The sequence below is a fragment of the Monodelphis domestica genome, chromosome 6 (genome assembly GCF_027887165.1).
Source record: "Monodelphis domestica isolate mMonDom1 chromosome 6, mMonDom1.pri, whole genome shotgun sequence".
NCBI classification, from domain to species: domain Eukaryota; kingdom Metazoa; phylum Chordata; class Mammalia; order Didelphimorphia; family Didelphidae; genus Monodelphis; species Monodelphis domestica.
This window is the reverse complement of record NC_077232.1, coordinates 227,716,679-227,731,502: the sequence shown is the minus strand read 5'-3', so window position 1 is coordinate 227,731,502 and position 14,824 is coordinate 227,716,679. Positions and strand designations below refer to the sequence as shown.

Genomic DNA, 14,824 nt, shown 5'->3' with positions numbered 1-14,824 from the left:
ATAGCTACACCAAATTGTCAACTGATTTTGAAAGATACTCCCCAAGAAACAACTCAATTATTCTATGATCTGGTCCTAACTTTTAAAATAAATGTTATTCATAATAAACAAAAATATTTTTCTATTTTTTAGTCCCAAAGAAGCTATTTATTGATTTATTTATTTTAATTTGGTCAATTTCAAACATTATTCCTTGGTTACAAAAATCATTTTCTATTCCTCACTGCCCTCCCCTCCCACCCCTCCCATAGCCGATGCACAATTCTACTGGGTATTACATGTGTCTTTGATCAGAACCCATTTCCATGTTTTTGGTGTTTGCACTAGGATGTTCATTTAGAGTCTATATCCCCAATCGTATCCCCCTCGACCCATGTTATCAAGCAGTTGTTTTTTTTCTGTGTTTCTACTCCTACAGTTTTTCCTCTGAATATGGATAGTGTTCTTTCTCATATATCCCTCCAGGTTGTTCAGGAACACTGCATTGCCACTAATGGAGAAGTCCATTGCATTCAATTGTGCCACAGTGTATCAGTCTCTGCATACAATGTTCTCGTGGTACTGCTCCTTTCGCTCTGCATCACTTCTTGGAGGTTGTTCCAGTTCCCATGGAATTCCTCCAGTTTATTATTCCTTTGAGCTCAATAGTATTCCATCACCAACATATACCACAATTTGTTCAGTCATTCCCCAATTGAATCCCCTCATTTTCCAATTTTTTGCCACCACAAAGAGTGCAGCTATGAATATTCTTCTACAAGTCTTTTTTCCTTATTATATCTTTGGAATACAAACCCAGCAGTGCTATGGTTGGATCTGCTCTATATTTTATATATGAGATCACTTCTGAAAAACTGTCTATATATTTTTTCCCAATTTAACTGTTTTCCTTCTAATCTTAGCTACATTTGTTTTAGTTGTATATAAGCTTTTCAATTTAATGTATTCAAAATAAGCCATTTACATCACAATTCCTCATATCTCTCTTGAATTCTTCTAATTTATTTATTATATCTCCTCTTATGCCTAGATCATGATTAAGGAAGCACATCATAAATGTTAAAGAACCATCATTCTCACACATTTGCCTTTTCTTTGTTGGTATTTCCCTATTTATTCTCCTAATTCCTAGGATTGAACCCTTAAGAGCATTTTTGAATTCTTTGTTTTCTTTGCTCCAACCCCTTGCCAATTTCTGAATTGAAAACCTCAATATATTTCTATCTACTTTCTTTGCTATTCCCATGGACACAACACAGGTCCACTAGAGCATTACCTTTTTTCTAGGCTGTTTCACTGGCCAAGAGATGGGAGGTCCTAGGTTCAAATTTGACCTCCAACACTTCAGAGCTGTGTGCTCCCAGGCAAGTCACTTAACCCCTATTGTCTAGTCCTTACCACTTTCTGCCTTAGAACCAAAAAAATAGTATTGATTCTAAGGTAGAAGAGAAAGGTTTTTAAAAAATGAAATAAAAAATTTTTAAATGGCTGTTTCAGTCAATTAGATGACATAATTACCTTCAATCTCTTTGTGTATTTTATCAATCATTTACAGAATGGTCAGAATCATATTTCTCTCTCTCTCTCACACACACACACATATGTGTATATATGTGTGTGTGTATTTCCAAAAAGTCTTGGAAAAAATTTAAATTTAATTTCACTCCCCTATAATTTCTGCCATGAGTTATAAATGCCTTTTGACAAATTTTGACAATTACATTATTTTTAAGATTTTAAGCTTCTCTCATTTTCCCCCTGTTATTTAAATGGTGTTATTTCTCACTTCATTTTATACTGAAGTGCCAACACATTCTTAAAAACCTATTCACTGATACAAACATTTAAAATATAATAAGATATTCTCCTGAATTGGAATGATCAGTAAAATTGTCATTCTTTTGCTTAGGACTCCTTTAGCCTCTTCCCTGAACTGTGCTCTATCACAATATTTTAACTAATTAGGAAGAAATCATTTTTAAAAATCATGTTAAATGATAATGACTGGGAGGTCTTCAAACCTCAGACTATCCCAGGATATTTATACTTTATTAAGAGAATATATCTCAAAGAGATCAGATGGTTTAAAAGAAGCAATGAAGTGCTCTGAGTTTAGAGAAAAATCAGCTAGGTTTTTTTCCATTGTTTATTTTTAATTAGGATGATTTTAGCATATTTTAGAAAGGAGGTGAGAGTTGGATTGGATTGTAAATTGTAGGTCATCTGAGATCCAGCTAGAAGTTGAAGGGCATTCAAGCTCATGGGAAAGGCAAAAGTAAGAGAAAGATTGAAGGACAATTTAGACCAATGTAGTAGGAGGGGAGGATACATTTAGAAAAGTAATAGAACTTAAGACTAGAAGCTTAGATTATTCTAAGGGGGAACAACCTCTAAATATCTTTGAGTAGAAGATATTAAAAATGATATTACTATGACAGTAGTATAATGAATGTATTGGAATAGAGAAAGTAGATGCATGAAAATCAGCTCCTGAGGGCTATTATAATCCTCCATGCAGGGGGTCATGAAGACTTGTAAAATGAAAATAGGAATGAGAATAAAAGAATTGGATTGATTTAATGCCTCATAGATTGAGAATCACCAGGATCTGGTTCCTAATTATATATGAGATTTAAAAGAAGTCAAATATGACTATGATGTTGTAAACTGCATAACTTCACAAACATTTGAACCAAGGACACAAAAAGAACATGAAAAGAAAGTCTATTGGAGAAAAAGATAAATGACTTTTGTTTTAGATTGCAGGTAAAAAAGACCCCTAACCCCTTATACTTGATTGGATTTTAGTAATAGTGATAACTTTAAGATATTCTATTGTGATTCTAAAGTGATTAGTATAATCTTAATACAATCAGTCAAATTCATAATTTTACAATGATTTCTAACTAAAGCATAAAACTGCTTCTAATGGGATATCTAACCCCTTCCTAAGATTTTACTTCCCTTTATCATAAGATGCTGACTATCTGGATCTCATGTCCAAATATGGCCCAAACATCACGCCCCTTTCCTGTCTGGAAATAGTCATCTCTTCCCCCAGATCATATTAGAGAGAGGTAACAGTCACCTGACTTGACTAAGTCATTAGTCAAAGGACCAATATGGGCTTTCTGAAATGAACTAACCAATCAGCTTTGTAATTGGGTAACTGTTTCTAAAATAAGGTCTATATGATGTTATGTCTTGTGATCTTGTACAAAAGGATTCATTTTGTTATATAAACCAGGTCTCAATCTCTGTGCGTTGTCTCTTTCTGGGGTCCAACAATGTAATACATGCAAGAGAATGCTTTTATTGGAGGACTTGGACCTCTTCTAATAATATCTAACTTTCTACCTTGACTTGGATAAATTTGGCTTTTTGAATTTATTTACCTAAATTGTCTATATGGTGTCTGTGGGTTTCTATTTCACAACAAGACATATTAAATTTGGAATGATTGAGAAATATTTGAGTATGACTGATCAAGCAGCAATACTAGACGTAAAAAATAAACATACAAATTATGGATCAGTAGAGAGGTCAAAGGTCATAGATGATTTCTCTCCAAAAAATAGCTTGCTTTTATGTGAGGTAGCTGGATTATAACATAAAATAGAGTACTGAATTTGGAGTCAGAAAGGCTTCATCTGACTCTTAATTGTTCTATTGTACTTGGGCAAGTCACTAAACCTCTCTGAACCTCAGTTTCTTTATCTGTAAAAGAGTGTAACAATAGCATCTCCTTCACCAGGTTGTTGTGAGGAACAAAATAGATAACATGAAAGCACATTACAAACTCTAAAATATGATATAAATGCTATTTGTCATTATAATCAGCATCAGCAACATCACTCCTATACTTCTCTAGATCATTTCTGCCTAAAGGCTAACAGAAATACCCTTAAAAAAACTCTCACCATCTATTTTAGAATCAATACTGTGTCCTGGTTCCAAGACAAAAGAGTGATAAGGTTTAGGCAATGGGAGTTAAGTTAAGAGAGCCTACCATCTCATAGCTAGGAAGTGTCTGAGTCCAGATTTGAATCTAGGACCTCCTGTTTCTAGGCTTGGCTCTCAATCCACTGAGCTCCCAGCTGCCTCTAAGAAATAGCTTTTAAAAGAAAACCATTATCCCTGTCTATCATGTACATTTTTCACTATAGTCTGACTCCAGTGTGTTATTCTGCTATGACATCGATCCTGGATTTTCACAGAATATGCCAATAGAACAAGTTACAAATGTTCTGAATATGCGTCCTATGATTTCAGAAGAAGGAAAGTAAGCATTATCAGGAAAAAAAAATAGGGTATCAGATGGTGAAAGATAATGACATTTTTCATCTACTGAGGTAGAAAAGGGTTGTGATTTCAATCACGGGAGGGTCTGTCCACATCAATGAAATGAAGGATCTTTCACATATTGAAATATAAATGAGCATACCACTCAGAGTAGGGGTCCCCAAACTTTTTACACAGGGGGCCAGTTTACTGTCCCTCAGACTGTTGGAGGGCCGGACTATTAAAAAAAAAAAACTATGAATAAATCTGTATGCTACTGTCTGGGATAACGGAGGCTGCAGTGGATGTGTGATGGATCTGTGATGGATCTATCACACCTTGCACAGGTCCATCACCACCACCACTATACTGGGCAGCAGTATACACAGTATGGAATCTCCTCCCCCAGGTTGCTGCTCACCATGCTGATATCTTCCATTGTGCAGCCACATAATCCTTTGCATGGTGCCTCATTCTTGTTCAGTTACTCTCAGAACAAGGTGCCACACAAAAGATTGTGTCACTGGAAGTAGTACTGTATGTGAGCGACACCACGCTTTGCCGTGCCACCACATACAGTATTCCTCTCACCGACCATCAATGAAAGACGTTCCCCTTCCAGAAGTGTGGTGGGGGTTGGATAAATGGCCTTGGGGAGGCCACATGTGCCCCATAGGATGTAGTTTGAGGACCCCTGACTAAGAGAAAAATGTGTTGAACGAAAACGATAATAAAACATAGAATCTGAAATTAGTAGAAAATATATATTTAAAATGAAGAATAATTTTGTTCCCCCCATTAAATATGAGACGATATTTTATACATAAAAACCTATTATATCCTCTGGCAACAATATTGGTAAAGTCTAATGCTCTGGAGCATTCTGCTTTGTTCACCTTCAGGGGTAACGATTTCCTACATACTAGAGCAGTAGAAATTTCAAAGGTTAAAAATCTCTTAAAGATAACTGACAACAATGGGTTTAATAATGACTTTATAGTTGGAAATGGTGGCTCTTCAAACAGCATTAAGGAAATTTGGTTATCTGGGAGAAATATCCATTTATTCCTTCAATCTGCCATCATTGACATTCATTTCTTTCTGTTTTTGTAGATAATGGACACTACTTAAGAGAGTAGGTTTTAGTTATAACCCTCATTTATGCCAAAGTGTCCTTGAGTTATTGCTCCCAGACATTTTAATCAATTTAAGTGTTATTGAAAATTTAAGCTTATCAAACATTAATTGATTATTCTAGAATTGTGTTTTGTTAACTTTTCATGTTCATTCATGTGGTTCTATTGATATTTTTTTATTTTCAGTATACATATCTAAATCTGCATTTCATATCTAAGAAAACTATGACTAAAATGTTCCTTGAGAAGTTTATGTTTAGATTTTGAAGTTGCCTTATTTCTATTAAAATTTAATCTCCTTTGTTTCAGTCAAATATGTTAGCAAAGATGAAACATCTAAGACAGAGTAGAAAACAGGATGAATTTGGAATCAAGGGACTTGGGTTCAAATCTCAGCTATGCATCTTACTAGCTATACTGTCTTCAGGATATTATTTCACCTTTGTTGTCCTTAATTTTCTAAGGATTTTGCATTAGATGACCTCTAATGTTTCTCCTAATTTTAAATCAGGACCCATGATCCTACAAGACATATAGATCTAGAGATGGATTTAGTTGGTACAGTACATAGAGCACCAGGCCTGGGGTCAGGAATACTCAAGTTCAAATCCATTTCAGATACTTTTTACTTGTGGAACCCTAGGCAAGTCATCTAGCCCTGTCTGTCTTTAAAAAAAATCCTCTTTGTCTATCAAATGTTGCTTTTGATAAATAAATCAATAGAAATGGAAAAATAGATTTGGAATTAGAGATGGAATGGACCTTAAAGGTCACCTATGTCAAGCCTTACCTTTCAATCAGTATTCTTCATCTTTCCCCCCTTTCAGAGCTCATAGGAGATATAAAACTATATATAAACATAAATATATACATATGTATTTACATACATACAAATACATGGATACAAAGTTATATATGTATATATAACTTAAGCTGTTTATATAGAATATACTAACTTATAACATGTTTTATGTGTATTTATATATAATATAATTATATAGATAGACATAATTATAATGATAGAGAAAAAAGAGATATAGATGGATATTTAACAGCTTGTCCAGCAAAACTGACCTATCACATGAAAGGTAATATTCTAAGGATTAAGTAATAATGAATTTCCTACCTCTGAAATTGTGACTGGACCTTATGTGAACGCTAATTATGGACTAACAAGGTAGCAAAATACAATGTAAAATATTTACCATTGGAAAATCCATTTTAGCATTATCAAAGTGGATGAAATAACCAAACAGTTATATCTGGTGTTCATGGAATCAGGATCATATGACTGTCTTAGAAAGGACTTCATAATGTACCTGGCCCCACAGATTACAAACTTTTCTTATGTGAAATCACAATGCTGATTAGGTAATACCAGAAATAGTGTTAGTAGACTGTATTTTTTCTAACTTGTCTGGTTCTCTTTCAATGCCAGCACAGTATATTGCCTTTCACAGTATATTGCTTTGTATGGTCTTGAGTAGATCATCTTAGGGGAGGCTAATTTTTATCTACACATACATATATATCCACACAAATATATAGAGACACACATGCATATATATATATATATATGTGTGTGTGTGTGTGTGTGTGTGTGTGTGCATTCATATTACATCTATATTAAATGCATATAAATGTATATATTTGTCTATATATATATATAATTGAAGAATTCACTAAAGATAACAAAAGAATGGTTTAAGGGTGCTATTGAATCATATTTCATGTTTTAGACTAGGAAATCAAAATTAGACCATAGATTCCCCAAAGGAGAATTAATTAGTTAAGTAGAAAAAGTAGAAAAAAATCAGTTAAGTGGATTCATGGCATAGTAGGGGCTCTTCAAAGAGGTTACCCTGATCAGTCTGAGGCCAATTACATGAGGAGGAGGGAGAACAATAAGGAATTCCTGATATATCTAGATCCTTTCCATCTACTGATCACTGTCTATCCCTAAATCCATCAAGTGTGCCAAGAATCCACCTTATTCTTCAAGGAATTTCTTTTTTGAAATCCACCTATGGATCTTCAATGGAAATCAAAGATGTTATAAAATAAACAACTAGTCCTTTGATGTACTAAATGATTATTTCTTAAGCCTATATGTACACAGACAGGAAAAACACATCGAGGTAGGCCCTCAAGCTAAAAAAGCATCATTTTGATAAATGTGACATGATGTGATATTTCTTCTTAAGAACTCAAGAGATTATTAGTAAATATTATAGGTAGACAGGAGAAGGCAAAGGTAACGTAGAAAAGAGGAAAATCTGTATTTGAAGTGAAATCTTCATACTTCTACATGCAGAAAATAATGATGTGTTGTTTTAGTTTTGATCACTTGTTGATAGATCATTAATAAGTCTAACTAATTAATAAGTATTAAAGATACCATCATAGCCACTAAGAGTATCTACTACAGAAAAAGAAGCTTGGAATGAGCATCTAACTAAAATAAGATTTTGGCCACATAGTAACCGAATGTAATGATAGTGAATATCCCTGAGACAGTAGGCATTCTCTCATAATTGGAAACACCAGAACTAATGACTTCCTTGACCACCATATATCAAATTATCAAATAAAATGAAGCATTGATATATTTGCACCAAAAGTGACATGTAGTTCCAAGATACTACTCTGCTAAGAGCCAAGACAGTTTTCACTTTAAAACCACTTAAATACAATTTAAATGACATACCCAAATAGAAAAAATATAATTTTGAAAATGTGAATACCTTTCTACCTGAGTTAATATAATATACTAAGAATTTGCTGTATCAAAGAATTCATTATTAAAATCATTAAAATATTAGCAAAGCTTTCAAAAATACACTTATTTATTTTCTATCAGTGTCATCAAACCACTACTTTCTGATAAATCCTTTTATTTCAAGCTTCTCCAAAGTTGTATTACATTTGTAATCTTTTGTTTTATTTTTTACAGTGCTTTGGAAGAAGATGCCTGAAATGTAGTCAGAGAAACTGCACTTAAATCAGTGATGCCCCTTGCTAACTATGTGATAAAACTTTCTGGGAATTAATTTTCTCCTCTGTATAGTTTGGACTAGAAGACTTTCTAAATCATATGATTTGAAAACAACAAATACTTCCAATTACTCACTGTAATAGTGAGGAACATGACCTTTCTTAAAAGTATTTTTCCCAGTTTAAATGGAACTCTCTAAGACTCTAAGTTTCAAAAGAGTTGCCAGTCTTTAGTGGGAGAGGAAAAATTTTAGTGGACTTCTTGAAATCTATGAAATCATAGGTCTAGTTACTCTCTTCCAACAAAAGGAAAGAAAAAATGGAAAGAAGAGATGTACATGTATGATTCAAAATGGCAGTTTATCAACTTCTTGATATTTTAGATTTAGTAAATAATATTCAGTACTATGTATTAAAAATCAGGGTTTCTAATGCTATATATGTTCATTTCAAAGAAAATAATAAAAATAATTTGCAAAAACAAATATAGATGAAAATTAGGAATTTCCTCCAACTTACACTTTTCCTACTTCTATATACATGGATGTATCAAATCTAGCTAATAATATATATGGATAGATAGATAGATAGATAGATAGATAGATAGAGAGATAGAGAGATAGAGAGATAGATGGATGAATGGATGGATTAGAATGTATGGGTATATTAGAAGATAAGTATATATCTACACATACATGTATATGTATTTCACTATAGGTTTAACCTATAAATGATTCCATTATACATAAAGTATATATATGTATGTATATATATATGTTTTTAAAGGTCTAATAACTTTATTTTTTATTTATTTATTGAGTCAACTTAGAACATTATTCCTTGGTTACAAAAATCATATTATTTCCCTCTCTTCCCTTTCTCCACCTTTCCTGTAGCTGACACAAAATTTTACTGGGTATTACATGTGTCCTTGATCAAAACCTATTTCCATGTTGTTGTTTGCATTAGGATGTTCATTTAGAGACAAGAGCCCCAGCCATATCCCCTCAACCCATATAATCAAGCAGTTGTTTTTCTTCTGTTTATACTCCCACATTTTTTCCTCTGAATGTGGATAGTGTTCTTTCTCATAGATCCCTCTGAGTTGTTCAGGATCACTGCATTGCCACTAAAGGAGAAGACCATTACATTCAATTGTACCACAGTGTGTCAGTCTCTGTGTACAAAGTTCTTCTGGTTCTGCTCCTTTCTATCTGCATCAATTCCTGGAGGTCATTCCAATTCCCATGGAATTCTTCCAGTTTATTATTCCTTTGATCACAATAGTATTCCTTCACCGACATATACCACGATTTGTTCAGCCATTCCCCAATTAAAGGACATCCCCTCATTTTCCAATTTTTGGCACCACAAAGAGTGCAGCTATGAATATTCTTGTACAAGTCTTTTATCTCTTTGGGGTACAAACCCAGCAGTGCTATGGCTGAATCAAAGGGCAGACAGTTTTTTAACACCCTTTGGGCATACTTCCAAATTGCCCTCCAGCATGCTTGGATTAATTCACAACTCCACCAGAAATGCATTAATGTCCCAACTTTGCCACATCCCCTCCAGCATTCATTATTTTCCACTGCTGTCATGCTAGGCAGTCTTCTAGGCATGAGGTGATACCTCAGAGTTGTTTTGATTTGCATCTCTCTGATTATAAAGATTTAGAACAATTTTTCATGTGCTTATTAATAGTTTTGATTTCTTTAACTGAAAATTGCCTAGTCATGTCCCTTGCCCATTTATCAATTGGAGAATGGCTTGATTTTTTGTATAATTGATTTAGCTCTTTATAAATTTGAGTAATTAGACCTTTGTCATAGGTTTTTGGTATGAAGATTGTTTCCCAGTTTGTTGCTTCCCTCCTAATTTTGGTTGCATTGGTTTTGTTTGCACAAAAACTTTTAATTTGATGTAATCAAAATTATTGATTTTGCATTTTGTGATTTTTTCTGGCTCTTTCTTGATTTTAAAGTCTTTACTTTCCCAAAGATCTAACATGTATGCTATTCTGTGTTCACCTAATTTGCTTATAGTTTCCTTCTTTATATTTAAGTCATTCACCCATTTGAGTTTATCTTTGTGTAGGGTGTGAGATGTTGATCCAAACCTAATCTCTCCCATATTTTCTTCCAATTTTCCCAGCACTTTTTATCAAATAGTGGATTTTGGTGCCAAAAGCTGGGATCTTTGGGTTTATCATAGACTGTCTTGCTGAATAAAGTATATTTAAATAAGTTGAGGTATCAATTACATATTCTAAGATTAATATCTGAAAGATACCAAAAAGATTAGTATTTAGTTTAGACCTCAAGAGAGTCAGTGACTTCCCTAAACCCAGGTAGTAAGTAACAGAGACAGGATTAGAACCAAGATCCTTGGACTTCCAAATCAGTCTTCCTCCTACCACACTTTGCCACTAGTACATCATAAGGACAATTAGAAATCAATAGACAATATATTTTAAAGCAAAGTTCCACTGACCATTTAATCAAACAAAATCACATAGCTATATCCAAAAGCTGACATGAAATTTAGTTACTGAGATTTGTTTTAAAAAAGAGTAAAGGAACCTGATAGACTTTGTGATTCTTCTATGCTTTCCACACCATTAAAATGAACTTACAATAAACTTTTAACACTCTGTGACATACCATTAGCATAGATACATTATGGGATGAGTTGTAACAGGAAGAGCTAAGTCATAATCACTTTAAAAAGGGACTTAACCAGTAATAGAGTAACAAATATCAAGATGTTATCATTTTAGGACATTATAACATAAACACTTACTGTTATTTCCTTGCAGCAAAATCTATACCCACAACAGCAGCTAGAAGTTATTGCCTGTAAAAAAGTCAGAAAAAACATGAATATATTAATTTAAAATATAATACACTTTGAATTGCAACAACTAATAAGCTTTTTTATATTCATAAATAAGAAATATAATGACCATAATGTCCCCATTTTACTTTCTTTGCATGAATTAAGAACTACAAATGGCGAATGAAAATTATGTCTGAATGCACACCATAACTTGGAAAATACTGAAAAAGCATAAGAAAAGTTTCAATTATAGGACAAAGTTGTGTGTGTATGTGTGTGTGTTTATGAGAGAGAGAGAGAGAGAAAGACAGAGTAACAGAGACAGGGAGAGAAAGAGAGAGAGAGAAAAGAATAGACCAACAGGGAGAGAGACAGAGAGAGGAAGAGACAGACAGACAATGAGAAAGAGATAGACAGGAAGAGAGACAGACAGTGAGAAAGAGATAGATAGGAAGAGAGACAGACAGTGAGAAAGAGAAATAAGAGATAGAAAGAGACAGAGAGAAAGAGAAAGACCAACAGAGAGACAGAGGCAGAGAGAGAGAAAACCTTTGCTAGAACCTAAAAAAGTATATGAATCTCTTCTTCTCACCATAGTAATGAAAAATATCATAATTGGTTAGCCTTGAGTGAATTTAGAATGTTTTTTGTTTCATTTCAATCACTCTCTTAATTTATTTTGATTAAATAATTTTTTTAAACCATGAAAGTAATTTGGAAAATGCCAAGAGAAAAATAGGATCTGAATCATTTGAAGACACATCTACTTCTGGACAATGAAATAACTTAAATGAAATCAGATTTCATCACAATTGGCAATGGTTTGGGGTGGGTGAGTGAGGGTCTTCAGTTGTTTGTCCTTAAGTCAATTGTCTTTGTTTACATCTTGAAATGGTGAGTTAGATAATTACCTAGGTCAGAAAGGTTAAAAGAAGGCACTTGCTAGAGACAACAATGAGGCAAAGCTTCCTCCTCTCCAAATATGCCATAACTTTAGTCAATATAAGTATTAGGTCATTTCAGAAACAATAGTGACATATCTAGATTAAGATGTAAAACCCCAGAGAAATTTTTAAATTAATGATATTAAACATTTTTCTCTTAAGAAATAAAATCCAAAGCTATTTCCACCTTCTGAAGCCTAACTTGAAAGAGATTCTACTTTTTGGAAAAATTGCCCTCTGATCCTTTGCATATGTGAATCACCAATTTTATAAATGCTTAAAAATTTTTTTAAACACTATTATGTAAAATATTGATTACAATGCTTAAACTTTTACTTTATTATATATATTCTCATGTCACAATAAATTCTAAAAAGAATCCTTTCCTCTCTTTTAAAATAGCAAAGTAGAATTCTCATGTATTGTAGGAGGGGAAGTGTGATAAGGTTGAAAGAATAGTGAATTTACTCAGAAAACCTCAGTTCAAATGCCACCCCTATTGTTTGACTGTGACTTCAAGACCCTTAAACTCTTTGGTCCTCAGTTTCCACATCTATAAAATTAGGAGGTTGGAATAAATTCTCCCTAAGATATCTTCTCATGTAAAATGTGTGACCCTTGCCTTATGATTCATTCTACCTCCATTTCCGAAATATTTCTTATCTCCTTTGTGCAAATTACTATGCTGCTTGTTATATGAGTTGCAAAAATGTAAATGAACTCTCTGTCCTACAGAAATTTATATTCTTGAGGGACATGAAGACAGAAATAATGCAACTATTCAGTTTTCTATTTTTCAAAGTGATATAAAAATAAAATGCTTTTGAAAACCTTGTTGCCCCAAAATTGTTCTACTGTGACTGATCAATCTGAGTTTGAAAGGCATTAGCACAATTTGGGCACAAATGATCCATAGAAAGTGACCAATACCCTGGGCTGTAGGGTTGTGGATCTAGTTTTTAGTGCTATGTTGACAAACTTAAGACACATGTGATGGAGGGGACTTCTCCCTTCCCCCTCTCCTACACATTTGAAGTCACTTTTTCACATAACTGGCCCCTCTGCCCAGAGACCCAAAAGGAGAGCATCCCTTTAGGCATAGTTCCAAATTGCCCCCTAGAATGGCTGGATCAGGCCTTCAACAATGCATGAGTGTCCCAGTTTTGCCACAATACTTCTTTCATATTAACCAATACACATTTATCAAGGGTATAATTTTGTACCACCAAGTACTTGAAGAATATAGAAACACAAAAACTTAGTCCTTGCCCTTGAGAAACTTGTTTTCTAATGAAGAGGACCACATACAAGGAATTACATATGTACAAGATACATATATATATATATATATATATATATATATATATATATAACTTTCAGTTCCTCTATTTATGCCTGTCAATCTGGCCAACTATTTGTTCCCTTTAGTGAACATTCTGTTTCTCTTGTCCAGCTTCCATCTCCCCATTCCCAATCCCAACTCAGTCTGGAATGAATTCCTCTCTCACCAATATTAAATTAAAATCCCTGGTTTCCTTTCAAACTCAGTTCCTTGTCATTTCCTCAAAGTAATGTTTATTTCTTGCTTAGCATTCTCTACCTCTCTGATTAATTTTATATTACTTGATGCCAAAGGTAAGAATTTTATGACAGGTGGATACCAAAGGTAGATGAACAGCTCTGAAAAGGGCTCAGCAAGCCCTTTCATCACAAGTACTTGTCTCCACCAAAAGGCCTGGTAAAACCATCTCAGCAGTTGAGTCAAAGCAGGTTTGGGGTACTTGATGGACCTCAAGTTGATTGGTTAGTTAGGGGGATATCTACCCAAGCATTAGAAGACTGCTTACACTGGAGAAAAATCCATTGAGGAAATACAGTGAAGAATGGTATGCAACAATCTGTATTCCGATTTCATCAACTCCTTCTATAGCAGTGAATATCTTTTTTTTTTCACCATTAGTCTTTTGGAGTAGTCCTGGATCCTTGCCTTGTTGATTATCATTCACAGTTGATCCTCACACTTTATTGCTGTTACTCTGACATTCTCCTGGTTCAGTTCAGTTCACTTTGTATCATTTTATAAATCTCTCTAGATTTTTTTTCTTATCATCATATTAGTCATTTCTTTTTTTGTTCCATTTGAATAAGTTTATTTAGTTAATTTATAAAATTATTCCTTGGTTACAATAATTACATTATTTCCCTCCCTCCCCTACACCCATTCGTCCCACAACCAACACACAATTTCATTGGGTATTACATGTGTCCTTGCTCAGAACCCATTTCCATGTTGTTGTTTACACTAGGATGTTCACATATTAGTCATTTCTTATGACACAATAGTAGTCCATTACAATCATATACCACAACTTGTTCAGCCACTCCCCAGTTGATGGACAGTTCTTTTGTTTCCAATACTTTCCCTGCACAAAAACAACTACTATAAATATTTTTGTACAAGTAGGTTCTTTTCTCCTGTCTGATCTCTAGGAAGAAGGAAGGAAGGAAGGAAGGAAGGAAGGAAGGAAGGAAGGAAGGAAGGAAGGAAGGAAGGAAGGAAGGAAGGAAGGAAGGAAGGAAGGAAGGAAGGAAGGAAGGAAGGAAGGAAGGAAGGAAGGAAGGAAGGAAGGA

The 14,824-nt window shown here is 33.9% G+C and overlaps 1 protein-coding gene across 1 annotated transcript in view; it reads right to left on the bottom strand.

Moving 5' to 3' along the window:
• The window catches only part of TENM3 (teneurin transmembrane protein 3), a 3,501,974-nt gene that overhangs the window by 2,390,511 nt on the left and 1,096,639 nt on the right, over window positions 1-14,824 (bottom strand). The window contains exon 4 of the mRNA XM_056802938.1: window positions 11,214-11,267. The gene's annotated coding sequence lies outside the window, so the exon portion shown is untranslated. The remainder of the gene's footprint in view (window positions 1-11,213; window positions 11,268-14,824) is intronic.